The 15,871-nt window shown below is 35.4% G+C and overlaps 1 pseudogene; it reads left to right on the top strand.

Annotated features, from left to right (window-relative positions):
* Positions 1 to 13,770, top strand: part of LOC117077815 — a 28,484-nt pseudogene extending 14,714 nt beyond the window's left edge.
* The last annotated feature ends 2,101 nt before the right edge of the window (positions 13,771 to 15,871 follow it).

Genomic DNA, 15,871 nt, shown 5'->3' with positions numbered 1-15,871 from the left:
TTATTTTTATTTTATTTTTTTTTTTTGAGACGGAGTCTCGCTCTGTCGCCCAGGCTGGAGTGCAGTGGCGCGATCTCGGCTCACTGCAAGCTCCGCCTCCCGGGTTTCCGCCATTCTCCCGCCTCAGCCTCCGAGTAGCTGGGACTACAGGCGCCCACCACCGCGCTCGGCTAGTTTTTTGTATTTTTAGTAGAGACGGGGTTTCACCGTGTTAGCCAGGAGGGTCTCGATCTCCTGACCTCGTGATCCACCCGCCTCGGCCTCCCAAAGTGCTGGGATTACAGTCTTGAGCCACCGCGCCCGGCCTAATTTGATTTATAGAGATATATTTAAATCATTTTAAAGCTCAATTTAAAATAACTAAGAAAAAGTATCAGTTTCATAAATGCAGTACTGGTAATGTATTAGTATGTGTGAAGTTTTTGTTGTTTAAGACATTAACATCAAAATAAATGCATGATTCCATAAATAAGTACTCTATGATTTTGACAAATTTGTTCAAACAAGAATTCAGGTTGACATGGATAAATTACTTTAGAAAAATATTAGAAATATCCTATAGGTTTTACCTATTTTCTTTTCTCTTATCTGTGTGTGTGGTGTTTGTGTATTTATATTTCCTGTCATAATGCTTTGTAAATATATCCTAATAGAGGGAAAAGTCCAACCAAACCAAACAATATGAAACAACAGTTTTTATAAACTCATCAGAATACATCATGTAGATTTGAGTTCAATAAGCCTAACCACAGAAACAAAATACACATATCATACAACAATTCTATATATATTGTTGAAAAATGATACTCAAATTGTTTATTGCCTTTTGTATTGAAAAAAAAAAAAAGAATCCTATGCTATAACATGGCAAATCTAAGAGCCGTTTACCATCAGGTCCAAATCTCATCTGTTTTTAGTTTCACATTTTCAAGTAGCTCTGGTAAATTCTCTTGATAGCTATGAATGCTCATAACATTTCTTAAACCATATTTCATACCCTTAAATTATCAAATTAATGCAAATCATTCCTTGGACATTTTTTTTCATGATAAGTATTAACTTTAACCTAAATAAAAGTAAATAGGATCTATTAAAGCTCCTAAGAGGAAAATAATTTCCTTCTCAGCTCAGTGAATTCATTGCAAACAGAAGCAATATTGCGGCCTAATATGAGTAGTGAACAGTTTGTACAGTGTTGACTCATCTACAAATCTCCATTTTCTTAGCAGTAAATCAATGTAATCTAGACTGAAACCCACGGTTTTGCTGTAGTCATAGTGAAGACTATACATCCAGCTTTGTTCATGTTTGATCTCCTAGTTAGAATATGAAATATAGAGTTTTAGTGGCCCAGTAAAAAATTAACGGAGAGAAAATTTAAATACCCCATGATCAAGTTTGAATGCTTTATATTTTAGGATTCTATATGGGATACAAAAGCTGCATAATACTTTGAGTCAGAACACTTATTGACTTGGATTCAATAAAAATTGTAAATCCTATTACATGCCAGAGTCTGTGCTAAGTACTGTAAAAACATACCAATAAAAAAAGTAAGAAATCTTGCCTACAATGAGCTCATGGAATAGTATATGAGAAAATATATACCCAATGACTAATGCAATTTAATGGGATAAGGGCCATGGAAGAATTTCAGGTTGCAATAGATAGGCAGATGATGGAAATATTTGCGTTGTCTCTCAGTGCTGCAAAATGGTTCATTTAGGGGAAAGTGGCATTTGAGGAGTCCTTCAATGAATGACATCTCTTTCAAAGATGGAGGTGGAGGAAAGAGCAATGCAGAAAGATTCATTTTCAAGACATAAGTAGTAAAACGATTTTAGGACATAGTGAAATAGTCCCTCTGCCAGGATTATTGTGGAAGAAAATTGAAAACAGGTCTTGGAAGGGAATGGGATATTGCCATCTGTAGAAAATGGTAATTAGTAGTATATACAGAAATAAGCAAAACATTTTATTAAACAAAGGGTGTGACATGGTCAGAATTAATTTGAAGATTATTTTCTTGCTAGCTTCTATGAACTGTTAATGTGAAAAGTGAACCTGTACCTCAGCAAAAAAATCATAATTGGTCAAAATTATTTGAAACAAACTTTTAACCCCCTTACTCATAGGGCAGAAGCTCCACTCCAGGCACAACAGGCTAAGAATACTGGGGACCTAGTGGCCCTTGTCCCAGCTACTCATTGGCTGAAAGTTCCACACTAGGAGAAGCAAGTGAGAAAGACCAGAGGCTGCTATGCCACTCAGTGTTCTGCAGGGCTGTCATGCTAATTATCTGCCGGAGAGCCAGTGCTCAGAGAGTTTGCCAAGTGAGAAGAGGCAGTCAGTAATAAAAGAGACCTCCAAATCCCTCTCCAAAGGAAACGACTTTATTGAAAACAGAGATTGAGAAAGCTCAAGCCTAAAGTTGCTATCAACAACAATGGAGATTTTGGTAGTGAGCAGAGAAGTTAGTAGCTCAGTGAGATTGTCAAGCTAAACCACAAGCCAGGTAGTTTACCAGAGAAGCAGAGAAAGAGACACCCTCTGTAGTGACAACAAAGCTCAAAGTCTAGCCTCAAAAAGTATTCCTAGAAAGGTTACTGAATTTAATTGGATCTGACTGTGGTGCAATTTATGATTCAAAGTATTGTCAAAAAATGTACTCAATAAAACACTAGCAAACCACATCATGCAACATATAAAACAGAGTATGCATAGTGACCATGTACAGTTTTTATCTCCACAATTCAAGGTTAATTTAATGTCCAAGAAACAATAAATGTAAAGCATTTGATATTTGATATTATCAAAAAATAGAGGACAAAAAATACAATCATCTCAAAAATGTAGGAAAATTTTTTGAAAATATTCTACATTGCTTCATGACAAAAACACTCAACAAATCAGGAATAGAAGAAAACTTATTCAACCTGGCAAAGTATCTATGAAACTTCCACAGATATCCTCATATTTAATAGTGAAACACTGAATTCTTTCCCTAAAAGATCAAAAACAAGATAAATATGACACTTCCTACCACTTCTATTCAACATTTTACTGGAGGTCCTAGTCAAGTTACTTAGCAAAGAAAATAAAGTAAAAGGCATCCAAGTTGATAAAGAAGAAATAAAACTGTCTCTATACATGGATAATATAATCTTACATACTGAAAATCCTACAGAATCCACTAAAACAGCAAATAGAACAAATAAATTACTAAGGTTGCACGATACAAAATCAATACAGAAATGCCAATTGCATTTCTATGTACTAGAAATATCTATCATATTATTATATAGTAGTAATGAGTCATCCTAAAATTAGGAAGTAATTTTACTTGCAATGGCATTCAAAAGAATACGATATTTAAAAATGAATTTAACAAAAAGTATAAAACTTAAACTCTGAAAACAACATTATATTGCTGAAAGACACAAAAATCCTAAATAAATGAAAAAACATCTCATAATCATAGAAACGAAGACTTCATATTGTTAAGATGGCAATACTTCCCAAATTTACCTGCCTAGTAAATGTAATCCCTATTAAAATCCCACCTAGCTTCTTTGCAGAAATTGACAAATTTATCCTAAAATTAATATGGACATTCAAGGCATGCAGAATAGCCAAAACAATCTTTAAAAAGACCAAAGTTGGAGCTGACACTTCTATACTTCAAAGCTTAAAACAAAGCTACAGTAATCAAAAGAATATGGTACTGGCATAGAGCTGGGCATATATATCAATGGGATATAATTTAGAGTCCAGAAATCTACCTTCCCATTTACGCTTAGTTGATCAGTAGAGATCCCAAGACAATTCAATGGGAAACAATATTCTTCAGCAAATGGAGCTGGGACAACTGAATATCCACATGCATTAGAAAGAAGATAGATGTATACCTCATACCATACGCAAAAATTAAGTCAAAATGGAAGTATAAAAGCTAAAGGTTTAAACTTTTGTGATCTCAAAATAGGTAATGGTTTCTTAAATATAACACCAAAAGCAAAGGACAAACAACAAAAGATAAAATAGATAAACTGACTTCACAGAAAAATGTTTTTGAAACAAACAACCCCATCAAAAAGTGGGCAAAGGATATGAACAGACATTTCTCAAAAGAAGACATGCATGCAGCCAACAGACACATGAAAAAATGCTCATCATCACTGGCCATCAGAGAAATGCAAATCAAAACCACAATGAGATACCATCTCACGCCAGTTAGAATGGCAATCATTAAAAAGTCAGGAAACAACAGGTGCTGGAGAGGATGTGGAGAAATAGGAACACTTTTACACTGTTGGTGGGATTGTAAACTAGTTCAACCATTATGGAAAACAGTATGGCGGTTCCTCAAGGATCTAGAACTAGAAGTACCATCTGACCCAGCCATCCCATTACTGGGTATATACCCAAAGGATTATAAATCGTGCTGCTATAAAGATACATGCACATGTATGTTTATTCCGGCACTATTTACAATAGCAAAGACTTGGAATCAACCCAAATGTCCATCAGTGACAGACTGGATTAAGAAAATGTGGCACATATACACCATGGAATACTATGCAGCCATAAAAAAGGATGAGTTTGTGTCCTTGTAGGGACATGGATGCAGCTGGAAACCATCATTCTTAGCAAACTATCACAAGAACAGAAAACCAAACACCGCATGTTCTCACTCATAGGTGGGAACTGAACAATGAGATCACTTGGACTTGGGAAGGGGAACATCACACACCGGGGCCTATCATGGGGAGGGGGGAGGGGGGAGGGATTGCATTGGGAGTTATACCTGATGTAAATGAGGAGTTGATGGGTGCTGACGAGTTGGTGGGTGCAGCACACCAACATGGCACAAGTATACATATGTAACAAACCTGCACGTTGTGCACATGTACCCTAGAACTTAAAGTATAATAAAAAAATTAAAAATAAATAAATAAATAAATAAAAATAATAATAAAATAAAAAATAAAGAAAAATGTTTTTGAAAGTTTGTTTCAAAGGACACCATCACAAAAGTGAAAAGACAATCCACAGAATGGAAGAAAATAGTTGTGAATTATATATCTGATAAGGGGATTGTATCCAGAATATATGAAGAACTCTAACAAATCAGTAATACATAGATAAATAGCCCAATCTTTAAATGAGCAAAAGATCCAAGTAAACATTTCTCCGAAGAAGATATACAAATTGCAGCTAAACACATGAACATTGTTTGATATCATTAACCAACAGGGAAATGCAAATTAAAACCACAATGAGATACAACTTCACATAGTATGACTATTATAAAAAAGACACATAATAACAAGTGTTGGTGAGGATGTGGAGAATTAGAATCCTCCTACACTGCCATTGGACATGTAAAATGGTGTCACTGCTTTGAAAAACAATCTCACAGTTCTTCTAAAAGTTACATATGAAGTTAGCATATGACCCAGCAACTTTGCTCCTAGGCAAATACCCAAGAAAAATGAAAATGTATGTCAAACAAAAATTATACAAAAATGTTCAAAACAGCAACATTCATAGTAGCAAGAAATTGAAAACACCCAAATGTCTATCAACTGATAAATGCTTAAATAAAATATGGCATAGCTATACAAAGGAATATTGCTTGGCAATAAAAGAAATGAAATACTAACACATGCTACAACATGGATAATCCTTAAAAACATTATGAGAAATGAAAGAAACCAGTCACAAAAGACCACATATTCTATGATTCGATTTATACAACCCAAAATAAATTTGTCCAAAATAGACAAATCTATATACACATGGTAAATTTGTGGTTATCAATACCACAGGGAATTGCGGGGAGGAAAACTAGGGAATACCTAATAGGCATGGCATTTTTGGGGGTTGATGACAATGTTTTGAAATTGATTGTGGTGATGGTCGTATGAATGTGTGAATATACAAAAAGCCACTGAATTATTCACTTTAAATGGATTAATTGTATGATATGTGACTTATATCAAATAAAGCTTTATTATAAACAAGAAGGATATCCACATCAGTGTAGAGAATGGAGGGAATAAGCTAGAAGAAAGAGGGGCCATGAGAAGATTAATATATTTCTTCTGATGGGACACATTGAAAATAGGATCTAGACAAACGTTAAGCAAAGTCATGTATCATATGTAAAGCATACTTGTGAATAGATGAAAGATGTTTCTCAATTGAGAAATCATCAATAGGTTTGTACTTTGGTATTTTTTCTTATACAAAATATTGTATTACTATAAGAAGTAATTTATGTTTCAAAAGATAGTTGAAAACAACTTCAGCTTTTAACTTTTTGATTTCTAGAAATTATCATATTTTGGTCTGTGTTTATTGCATTACACTTGCAATGTTACAGTGACAGTTCTTTCCTCTTAGAAAGTTGCACTTTATAAAATAGAGCATCTTGTTTTTCCATTTGCAAATATGGACAGACATCTAAAATTTCACAGCCATGTTCTATTCATTTGATTATTCAAGTAATAAAATAAAAGTTTTCTGGATATTACAGCAAGAACAAACTCTTCATGTTTCCATAGTGACAATTAAGGGAAAAGTTCGATGAAATTGAAGTTCATAGAAGATTTTTAAAAGTTAAGAATGCTTGGAATTATTTATGAAGAAATACTAAACAAGAGAGCCTAAATATGGAAAGCTTAGAAAAGCAGAAAATTAAGCTGAAACACACTTATATACAAATATCTGAGAGATGTCAAAAGAGAGAGCAGTGATACATAGAAGCCAAAAATAAAGAGAAATAATAAAACAATGTCATGTTAATAAAGAAAATAACATCAAAATAAAAACTGAAAGAGTAAGTTAATTGATAGTATAAACTGTAGCAGAAAAATCTGATATTAAAAATTATTGCTAGATTATAAATTATGAAAAATGGTTTTATTGTACATTAGTATAGAAGAACAAAGTTATGGTAATGATGACCTTTAAGAAACAACATTAGCATACTTTCTATTACTTTAAGAAGCAAAGAATGGGGCAGTGGAGCAAAGAGATACACATTCTACGCTGATAATCACTTTTCAGAGATATGACTTTGTGAGACGTTACATAACCTCAGCAGGTTCCTTTCCAATATCCATGTCTCCTAATATTGACTTCTATGGCCAACATAAGATGAGTGAAGATTGTTTTTATAGAGTAATGCAATCTCTTTCATTATAGAGTGAAGTGAGTTTTGGAAGCATTACTTGGAACACACGATTCTTATTCTTTGTATTTCACTTGCTAATCGCAATAATGGATATGCAAAATTTCTGTTGCACCTGTATCTTTCCTAACATGGGAATAATTATGCCTTATGACACAGGGACAATAGTGAACGTTCAAAGGTTTTTGAATATCCATTTTTTTTCCTGTAACTGGCCATTAACTTTAGGCAATTTACTAATTGTCTTTGTTTCTTTATCTGAAAATACCACTTTCTCCTTGGCCTTAAGTGGAGATGTTCGGCCTATGCCTCATGCTGAAGGGACTAATAATAACAATTTAACAAAAAGAAAGTACTTACAAGCAATGATCTTTAGATTTAGACCAAGTTCCCATTTTCCTGATTACCTGAATTTTTATTCCCTTGCTTCATATTTTAGCTTCTAATACCAATCTTAGATTATCCTAGATGTATTGATTAATTTTATTTCACTGATTTGCAATCTTAACCTGCCCTACTCAACACTTAATTCTATGTACTTCAAAGATGAAATTCAGGCCAGTCGTGATGGTTCATCCCTGTAATCTGAACACTTTGGGGGGTTGAGGATGTAGGATTGCTTGAGCCCAGAATTTCAAGACCAGCCTGGAACACTTTAAATAACCAAATGAGTGCTAAAACAAGGTTGTGGCCATGGTTGAGGAATTATATGTAATCTGCAGTTTCTCTATGAGAGAACTTTTGGCGATGGCAAAAGAAAAGCTATTCTGGTTCAAAATTATAAAATATCTAACATTGCATGCTAAGTAGTTTCATGTTCACTTTTTGTATGTTTTGAAGTAGATGAATATCATGAGCATTAGGAGAAAAAGTAAACCAGTAAAATATGAATTCTAAGGGAGGACTCTGTTTCACTAGGGCAGGTGTAATTCACACTTTCAAATGAAGTTTGTTAAGAACGTGATAAAGTATTTGATGGTTAAGTCTTTGGTGTTCTTTGGGAATACAACTTCATAAATTGGTAGACACAAAAGCAAGAATAAGTAAATTATATTTCCTCTGTGGTCAAGAGAGTGTAAAGAGACCAAATTTACCTTCTGATCAAACAGCTAAAAGTCAGGGGAGAAATAAAGTAATAGTTTGCAAGGCTAACATCAAGCTGGACATCAAACAGCAGAGACTGATCCCTGAGAGATGGTAAACAAATGAAGTGAACCCTGTAATTGCCCCAGATTATTTGTTGAGTTTCTGGGCCATTGCTCATGGAGGGAAAAAATAGAGACCAGCCAGTGTCACTAAGTTCAGGAGATGGAGCTAAAACACTCCAGAGAAAAAGGTAAGTAGAATTTTCAAGACAGAGTACCAGAGAGGAGAATAATGTACAGAGAAAGAACTCCAGAAGTTGCAAAATCCTACTCTCAAGTTAATTCTTCAGCAGATTACTGATTAACTCATGTATGTGAGTAAATGACCAAAGGCCAGGGCAGAAACTATTTACAAGAATTATAGATAGTAGTGTCTGACCCTCACACAGAGCCAAGAATAGTGACTTTTCCTGTTGGCCAGTCTAGAGAACCTCAAAATTCAAGGGAATTGGAAAATGTACATTGAAGGGTATTGCCACAGTAGTGGGGATATTTAGCCACAGATTGAGCACTGCTCTATTTCTGTCTTACAAAGTATTTTTAAAAACCCCAAAAGTATCAAACTATTTTGAAGCAACTTAAAAGCATTGTAGAACAAAAGTAAAAAACATTCATAAAAGTACATTATCCATCAGCCAATAAGGTAAAATTTACGGTGTTTGGCATCCAATAATAAATTGCCAGAGATGTAAAGAAGCATTAATCTCCTTATAAGGAAGAGATGAGATAATCATAAGATGTCCAAAGTTAACAAGATATTAGAGTTATCTAAAAGACATTAAAATAAGTATCATAACTATACTCAAAATGTTCAAAAGTTAAGTAGCGAATTGGAAGATACAAAGAATTCCTAAATCAAACTTCTAAAAGTGAAGAAAGTGTAAGATAAAAAAAGGGGGGTGACATCCATGATGACATGCAAGACATTGCAGAAGAAAAGATTAGTGTACTTGAAGCCTTGGCAAGATAAGTCATCCAAATAAAATGCAAAGAAAAGATAAAATTTAAAAATATCATAGTATCATTTTGCTGTGAGAAAACTTCAAGCAACTCAAATATATGTGTAATTGAATTCTCTGAAGAAGAGATGAAGGCAGAACAGAAAACATATTTGAAGAGACAATGACAGATTTTCCCAAATTTGATGGAAACTGACAAATCCAAGAATTTGTATAAATCCACACCATAAGAAACATAAAAAAGACACCAAACCATATAATTATATTGCTTAAAAATAATGATAAACAGATCATCTTAAAAGCAACCAGAGAAGAATGGCATGGCACACAAAGAAACCAAAATTAGGGCAAAATCAGGCTTCTTGACTGAAAAATGCAACTAAGAAAAGAGTGGAGCAACCTATGTAAAATATAAATTAAAAAAATAATCAAACTAGAAGTCTACACACAACAAAAAGGCATCTTTTAAAAACAAGACAAAATAAGGACTTTTTAGCCATACAAAAAATGAACAAATTCATCACCAGCAGAAATGGAATACAAAAAATATGTTGAGTAATTTGCCTCAAACAGAAAGAAAATTATAGCAGATGGAGGGTCTACACAAAGAAATGAAGAGTAGTCAAATTGATAACTCCATGAGTAAAAATGTAAGATTTTTTACAAATTAAAATCAACAGAAAATGTAAAATAAATAGTCATGTAGTATTTAAGCAAAAGTAATTTTTGAAAAAGTGTTGTGGATTTTATAACACATATAAAAGCAAAATGCATGCCAACAAAAGAACAAAATGGGAGGATAATTAAAATAGAAAACAGAAAAACAACAGAGATAAATCAATAAAATGAAAAGCTGCCTCATTTATAAGATTCATAAAACCTATGAACCTTTAGCCAATAAAAAAAAAAAAAAGAAAAAACAGATTACTAAAATCAGCAATGAGAGAGGTGACATCAATACAGATTCCACAGGTATTTAAAGAATAACAAATGAATAGTATGAGCACTTTGCATGCTAATTTTAACAACATAGATGAAATAGATATATTCCTTGAAATACGCAAACTAACCAAGTTTGTTAAAAATAGATAATCTAAATACCCCATGCTTATTAAAGAAACTAAACTTGTAGTTTAAAAAACCTTCCCACAAAGAAAGCCTGAGAACGAGGGCATCTCTGGTGAACTTTACAAACACTGAAGGAAGAAATAATACCAATCATACACAAATGCTTTGAGAAAATGAAAAAGATATGATCATTTTGAAACCATTCTCTGCTTACCATTACCCTGATGACAAAGCCAAACAACAAATCAAAGAAAGCCCGTCACCAGATATCCTTCATAGTCATTGATGCAAAAAGCTTAACCCAACCACATATACAGAGGATAAATAAAGAGATTAAAAACCGAGTGAGGTTTATCCCCGGAATTCAAAGTATGTTTACTACTTGGAATTTAATCATTATAATTCACTATTTCAGCATAATTATAAAAGAAACGTGGTATGAACATCTTAATGGGTGAAGAAAAATATTAGACAATCCAAGCATTTGACACAAAGCATTTCTCACAAACTCTCACAATACGAATAAAAGGAAATTTCTTCAAATAAAAAATGTGTGTATAGCTCACACTATACATAATGGCTTTCCCCCTAAGATCAGAAACAATACAAAGATTTCCAATCTCATCACTTCCAGTCAAAATTATATATAGGTTCCATTCAGTATATTAAAGCGGTGAGGGTTGGGGGATGATAAAGATAATCAGATGGACAAGGAAGAATGGAAACTATCTTTGTTCACAGATTACATTATCATATACATAGAAAATTCAGTGAAATCTACAAAAAAAAAAAAAATGCTCCTGAAATTAAGAAATGAGTTTACCAAGGTTGTATACCAAGGTATACAAGATGGATATACAAAAATAAATATTTATATATATGCTAAACAAAAAATTGGAAATTGCACTTAAAAAATACTACATATAATAGTATCAAAACAATAGTTAGGAATGATCTGGAGAGAAAAAGATGTGAAAGAAGCATACACTAAGAAAAACAAAATATTCCTGAGAAAATGAAAAATCACATAAACAAATGGAAAGATGTACCTTCCTCAGTGGTCAGAAAACTTCCTATTGTTAATATGCCAGTTATCCTCAAATTGATCTATAGATTAGACAGAATCCTAATCAAAATCCCAACAGGATTCGTTTAGACATTGACAAACTGATTTTAAAATTTCTATAGAAATTCAAAGCACCTAGAAGAACCAACTTTGTAAAAAGAACATTGTTAAAGAACTAGTACAGCCTAATTTCCAGATTTATTATAAAGCTAAAGTAACCAACCGAATGTGAAATTTGTGTGAAAGAAAAATCAATGGAAGAGAAAAGAGTGCCCAGATATTCTAGCCATTTCCTAATGTAATTCATTGCAGAAAAGATGGTCTTTACAAAAAGAGTTCTGAAATTACCAGATATATATATGCAATAGATACATTTTTTAAATAAAAAGTTTGATCTACATCTTGTGTTGTTTGCAAAAATTATAACAGATATAACAAGCTTTGTGACCTTAGGATAGCCAAAGTTTTCATACATATATCAAAATAAACACAATCTGTAAAAGAGAAAATTGATAAATTGGATTTCATCTAATTAAAAAAAAAACTCTGACACTGTTAAGATCAATGAAATTATCTTAACATTTGTCAATGTTAAGACAATGGAAGGGCAAAGTGAAGTGAAGTGAAAAATTTGCAAACCACATATCTGATAACCTATTTACATCTAGAACACAACAAAGATTTTTATTTTTTATTTATTTATTTATTTTTGGAGCTGGTGTCTAGCTGCGTTTCCCAGGCTGGAGTCCAGTGGCACCATTTCGGTTCACTGCAACCTCCACCTGCTGGGTTTAAGCGATTCTCCTGCCACTGCCTCCTGACTAGCTGAGATTACAGGCGGGCTCCACCACGCGCGGCTAATTTTTGTATTTTTAGTAGAGGCGGGGTTTTACCATGTTGGTCAAGCCGGTCTCAAACTCCTGACGTTATGATTTGCCCCCTCAGCCTCCTAAAGTGCTGGGGTTACAGGCGTGAACCACCGCACCTGGTTCACCTGGTGAAGGATTCTCAAAACTAAATGCGATATCCAGCAACACAATTTAAAAATGGGGAAACAAATCAACAGAAACTACAACCAAGGAGAGACGAGGATGGCAAATAAGCAAATACAGAGAAGTTCAATACCAGTAGTCATTAGGAAACGCAAATGAAACCCAGAATGAGATTCCACTACACACCTGTTAGAATCCCGGCCTCGCAGGTGACATCAGCGCTGCCCGGAGTCTCCCGAGACTGGAGTGTCCCATCTCCACCCAGAGCCTCCCAAGACTCGTCGGGTGTCCAGTCTTCGCCCAGAGACTCCCAAAACTGAAGTGTCCCATCTCCGCCTATAGCCTCCCAAGACTGGAGTGCTCCATCTCCTCCCTATTGGATTCTGAGAGGAAGCTGAAGGACATATGGGCTCGTTGTGAGGTCCAGGTGAAGACAACCGAGGAACCCACCAAGCCTGGTAAATTTCCTTGTGGGGAATCCTGCCCGCGCTCCCCCGAGACTCAGGTGTCCCATCTCCGCCCGGAGCCTCCCAAGACTCGTCGGGTGTCCAACCTCTGCCTGCAACCTCTCAAGATTCGTTGGGTGTCCAATCTCCACCTGAGCTTCCCAAGACTCGTCGGGTGTCCAGTCTCCGCCCAGAGCCTCCCAAAGCTCTAGTGTCCCATCAATTCGCAGAGCCTCCCAAGATTCAAGGGTCCTACATAAAATAACTGCTTCAGGAAGATACACCAGCACAACAGAGTGCGTTTCTGACTCTCGTCAATATAGATAAGCATTGGAAAAACTCCATGAATTCTTCTAGTGGGCTGGAGACCTGGGAATTGGTGAAGAATCCATCAGGAGTCTGTTTGACTTTACTCCTGAGTGCAAAGCAACCTATCACGACCAAAAGTTTAAGAAGGTAAATGACTGTTCCTCAGAGCTGAAGTATAGCATGGAGCTAGATGAAATGGATGAGGCCAAATTCTTCTCACAGGAAAAATACTGGGACAGGAAACTCGACACACCATCGAATTCTTATACCGCACAGCGTGTGAAGATAAAGCATGGAGCATGGTACCTCAAGCCTAAGTTGTGGGAAAAGCTAAGAAGTGATGAACCTTTGATTGACCCCAAGTTCTTACTTGAAAAGCCTGATGAACCTGACGTTCTTGACGATCTTTGTGGACCAATTGCCTTTAAGGATTCATTCTAAGCAAGGGCTACGAAATAGCTGGAATCCTTGAAAGGCTGCTTGCCAGGAAGGGATGGACTTATGACTCTGTTAAGACTCCTATTCAACATGCAGTGCGACTTTACAAGTACAAAGAAGACGTCACAGATGCATTGGAAGAAGATTAGATGGTTTTCAACTTACTACTTAATTGAATATTTCTTGCTCTCATTTTAAACATCGGTCAGATTTTGGGATGAATGACCCCATGGAGGTACAACTTTGGCAGCATCTGTAAATTCAATACCTAATGTTTATAAATATTTCTTAAAGACCTGCTTTGGCTTCATTATTTTATATATTTTATCAATTATGTGATTAATATTCACATATACTTTTTCACATTTTTGAAGCATTGTGAATATTATATCATCATGTCAATTATTTGTAAAAATACATAAAACCAGAAATAAAAGCAGATTTATTCTTAAAAAGAGAAATGGGGTTGGGCACATTGGCTCATGCCTGTAATCCCTCCCCACTTTGGGAGGCCCAGGTGGTTGGATTACTTGAGCCCAGGAGTTGGAGATCAGCCTGGTCCACACGGTGAAACTTGTTCTCTACAAAAAGAAAAATTAAAAAAATTATCCAGACGTGGTGGTGTGCACCTGTAGTCCCAGCTACCAGGGGGGCTGAGGTGAGAGGATCGCTTCAGCTTAGGAGGTGGAGACTGCGGTGAGCGGCCATTGTGCCACTGCATTCCAATGTGGGCGACAGAGCAAGATGCTGTCTCGAAAGAAAGAAAGAAAAAGAAAGAAAGAAAGAGAAAGAAAGAAAATGTGCTTAATAAAAGAATTGTATAACTCTTCTTTTTTTTATTATACTTTAAGTTCTAGGGTACATGTGCACAACGTGCAGGTTTGTTACATACGTATACATGTGCCATGTTGGTGTGCTGCACCCATTAACTCATCATTCACATTAGGTATATATCCTAATGCTATCCCTCCCCCCTACCCCCTCCCCACAATAGGACCCAGTGTGTGATGATCCCCTTCCTGTGTCCGAGTGATCTCATTGTTCAGTTCCCACCTATGAGTGAGAACATGCGGTATTTGGCTTTCTGTTCTTGTGATAGTTTGCTGAGAATAATGGTTTCCAGCTGCATCCATGTCCCTACAAAGGACACGAACTCATCCTTTTTTATGGCTGCATAGTATTCTATGGTGTATATGTGCCACATTTTCTTAATCCAGTCTGTCGCTGATGAATATTTGCATTGATTCCAAGTCTTTGCTATTGTGATAGTGCTGCAATAAACATACATGTGCATGTGTCTTTATAGCAGCATGATTTATAATCCTTTGGGTATATACCCAGTAATGGGATGGCTGGGTCAGATGGTATTTCTAGTTCTAGATCCTTGAGGAATCGCCACACTGTTTTCCACAATGGTTGAACTAGTTTACAGTCCCACCAACAGTGTAAAAGTGTTCCTATTTCTCCACATCCTCTCCAGCACCTGTTGTTTCCTGATTTTTTAATGATTGCCATTCTAACTGGTGTGAGATGGTATCTCATTGTGGTTTTGATTTGCATTTCTCTGGTGAGTGATGATGAGCATTTTTTCATGTGTCTGTTGGCTGTATGAATGTCTTCTTTTGAGAAGTGTATGTTCATATCCTTTGCCCACTTTTTGATGGGGTTGTTTGCTATTTTCTTGTAAATTTGATTGAGTTCTTTATAGGTTCTGGATATTAGCCCTTTGTCACATGAGTAGATTGCAAAAATTTTCTCCCATTCTGTAGGTTTCCTGTTCACTCTGATTGTAGTTTCTTTTGCTGTGCAGAAGCTCTTTAGTTTAATTAGATCCCATTTGTCAATTTTGGCTTTTGTCGCCATTGCTTTTGGTATTTTAGACATGAAGTCCTTGCCCATGCCTATGTCCGGAATGGTATTACCTAGGTTTTCTTCTAGGGTTTTTATGGTTTTAGGTCTAATATTTAAGTCTCTAATCCATCTTGAATTAATTTTCGTATAAGGAGTAAGGAAAGGATCCAGTTTCAGCTTTCTACTTATGGCTGGCCAATTTTCCCAGCACCACTTATTAAATAGGGAATCCTTTCCCCATTTTTTGTTTTTCTGAGGTTTGTCAAAGATCAGATGGTTGTAGATGTGTGGTATTATTTCTGAGGGCTCGGTTCTGTTCCATTGGCCTATATCTCTGTTTTGGTACCAGTACTATGCTGTTTTGGTTACTGTAGCCTTGTAGTACAGTTTGAAGTCAGC

This window comes from Trachypithecus francoisi, unplaced genomic scaffold (genome assembly GCF_009764315.1).
Source record: "Trachypithecus francoisi isolate TF-2019V2 unplaced genomic scaffold, Tfra_2.0 Lachesis_group6, whole genome shotgun sequence".
NCBI lineage: Eukaryota > Metazoa > Chordata > Mammalia > Primates > Cercopithecidae > Trachypithecus > Trachypithecus francoisi.
Note: the sequence above shows the minus strand (reverse complement) of the source record. Positions and strands in the feature narration are given on the sequence as shown.